The following is a 2,573-nucleotide window of genomic DNA, read 5'->3' as shown; positions in this document are numbered from 1 at the left end:
CCTTTGGATGCTAGTAACCTATGGTACAGGAAAATCCACACAGACAAGGCTGCTGATGGTGTCACAGCTGCTCAGCATATGCACATCACCTTTGTTTCTTCCTTCCAGCCTGTTTTGTCTATTCCTACTCAGGAGAAAAGCTGTCTTGCAGAAAGAAAGGCCAAAGTAGTTTGATGCATTATCAGATGCAGAGAAAACAATTTGCTGTATGAAACAGCGAGTGGATTTTCTGCATAAACACATATTTTATCTTAATTGCAGCCTTCCATGTGATTGCAATGTAACTGAGAAGATGATTACCAGAAACAGATTATCTGACCCTTTCAGAGCTTCTTGGTGTTTGCTCCTTGTCTAAGGTTTACATTTTAAGCAAGAAAAACAAGTTATCCCGTGAATACCTCAGGTGACAAGATGGTCTGTTGTTTATTGTACTGAACAGCAACTCAAAAATTTGGCTTAATTCCGTATTCAGTTCTCTCTCTTTCTGTGTGCAACCAAATAACACAGCTTGTGTCTCACTTGAGCATTTGTGATATGGGATTGATGCTTCCCCACTCCACAAGAGGACCAAGCCCACTGATATTCAGGAAGCATTCAGATTGCTGAGAGGCAGGGTTGCACTGATACACTTTGAAGAGAGCCCTGGGTCTCATCTGTGTTCTTTTTAAGAATTCTTTAAAAAGCCTGAAAAGTTCCAGAGAGTTCTTTGCTTTTAAAAGGTTTTCCTGCAGAAGATGAGGAGGATTTCAGAGTAGAGCAGTGACTGTCTAGTGTGCCTTAGAGCACAGCTGCTAAGCTGAGTGGAACATGTTGTTTAGCTGGTTCTGTGAATGTGGCCATCGGGTGTGGTCAGGTCCAGCAGAGACCACTGTTACAGACTAATAGACCTGCTTGGTACAACAGCCCAGTGTCTTTAACTGAACTTTACCCAGTGCTGGAAGAGGTGTGACTTGTGAATACCTGACCCAAGCCAGGACCCCAGCATGCCCCTCAGGATCTGTGCCCTGGGGAGAATGGGTGCTTCTGTATCCAAAGCTCATCCCATTTCTAGGGAGAAGTTTGTTTCTGAGAATTGGTGGCATGAGTTCAGTCATCTTGTAGGGAACAAACATTAAACAAAACTTATTGAATGACCTTGTAGAAAGGAAAGGCAAAGAAAGGAAGTCAAGCAAACTGGTTTTAGTCACAGCCATTCTTTCATGAGTTTTTATTCCTTCTTGTGAGAGCCATTGCTGTGTGTGTCTGTGCCCTCCTACCAGGACAATTCTGTGATGTGGAAGATGAAGAAAGCCGGGTGTCAGTTCTTGTCCAGTCTCTTAGGTCCTCTGGACTGGTGATAATGAACTAGCTTTTAGACTGAGTTTTCAGCACTTTCCTCAATCTTTACCTATATAATAGCTCTCCATCATGTCCTGGGCTAGCATAGAAACCTTTCTTTTCTCTCTCCCACTCTTTAGATTCTCCTGGACCTTTCATGCACGTAGGCATTTCCATTTGTTCTTCACTCTTATCAGCCTGTGCCTTTCCATGGCAAATAAGTAAAATACCATGAGGTGGTTGAAAAAACGTAATGGACATAATATCCCTTTGAGCAATGCCAAACACTTGGGCCTGAAAGCTCATCCTTGTGGCTTAGAACTTTACGGGAATTTTGGTCATTTTTTTCCCTTCTTTGCTGGGGAGCTGGAATGCTGAAACCTCACCTCATTGCACACATGCTGTCTGAGTTTTTGCAATGAAAACATAATGGTATGGATCTGGCAGCTTGAATCATGTAGCTCATTCAGCAGATGCCAATAACAGCTGAATATTAGATATTAAGAAGAAGATACAAAATAAAGCTGTGAGATAGCATATGTTGGTTGGTAGCAAATATCTTCCAGATGCTTAGAAGCATGAGATTCAGCGTGGGAGTTACTTTGGTAAAACTATGGCACCATTCCTGCCAGCTCAGTGTATGTATTCAAAACAGAAGGATTTTGGAAACCCTTGTGAGACCAACACTGAGTAGTAAAGGTCAGCACATACGTTCCTAGAGCCCACACCTATCATGGCACTGAGATCTGCTGCACAAGGTTGGGATCCCTGCAGCAGTTTAAAGCCATGAATGCTCCCTGCATTTTTCTACCGCATCAAGAAATTTAGAAGGATGAAGCAGGCCTCATTTTTCTCATGATGCTGGTGCCTGAGTTGGCTTCATCTGGCCTAAGAAGAGCTGGTGGCTGCAGTGCCCGGGTAAGAGATGGCAAAGGTGCCTTACGTGGGCACTGACTGCTGCAGGACCTACCTCTGAAACCTATGAGCTAAAATCGTGCTGCTGTTTCAAAAATCATGTGTCCCAGCACCCTCCTTCCGCCTGCTTGGAGTCATGCTCACAAGAAGGGATGGGTAAGCACCAACACCCGTGGTGTGCAGTGCCTGTCAAGGACCTGCAGGTGCAATGAGACAAGCACAGGTCAGCACCTGGGCACCCTGCCTGCAGCACCTACCTCTGGGTGGTGGAGGTGGGCGGAGAGGGACCTGCCTGTGCCCAGCAAGGAGGAAACCTGACTCCTGGGACCTGGATCCCAAAC

The sequence above is a fragment of the Poecile atricapillus genome, chromosome Z, assembly GCF_030490865.1.
Source record: "Poecile atricapillus isolate bPoeAtr1 chromosome Z, bPoeAtr1.hap1, whole genome shotgun sequence".
In the NCBI taxonomy this organism is placed as follows: Eukaryota; Metazoa; Chordata; class Aves; order Passeriformes; family Paridae; genus Poecile; species Poecile atricapillus.
The sequence above is the reverse complement of the archived record's forward strand: the minus strand, read 5'-3'. Positions refer to the sequence as shown.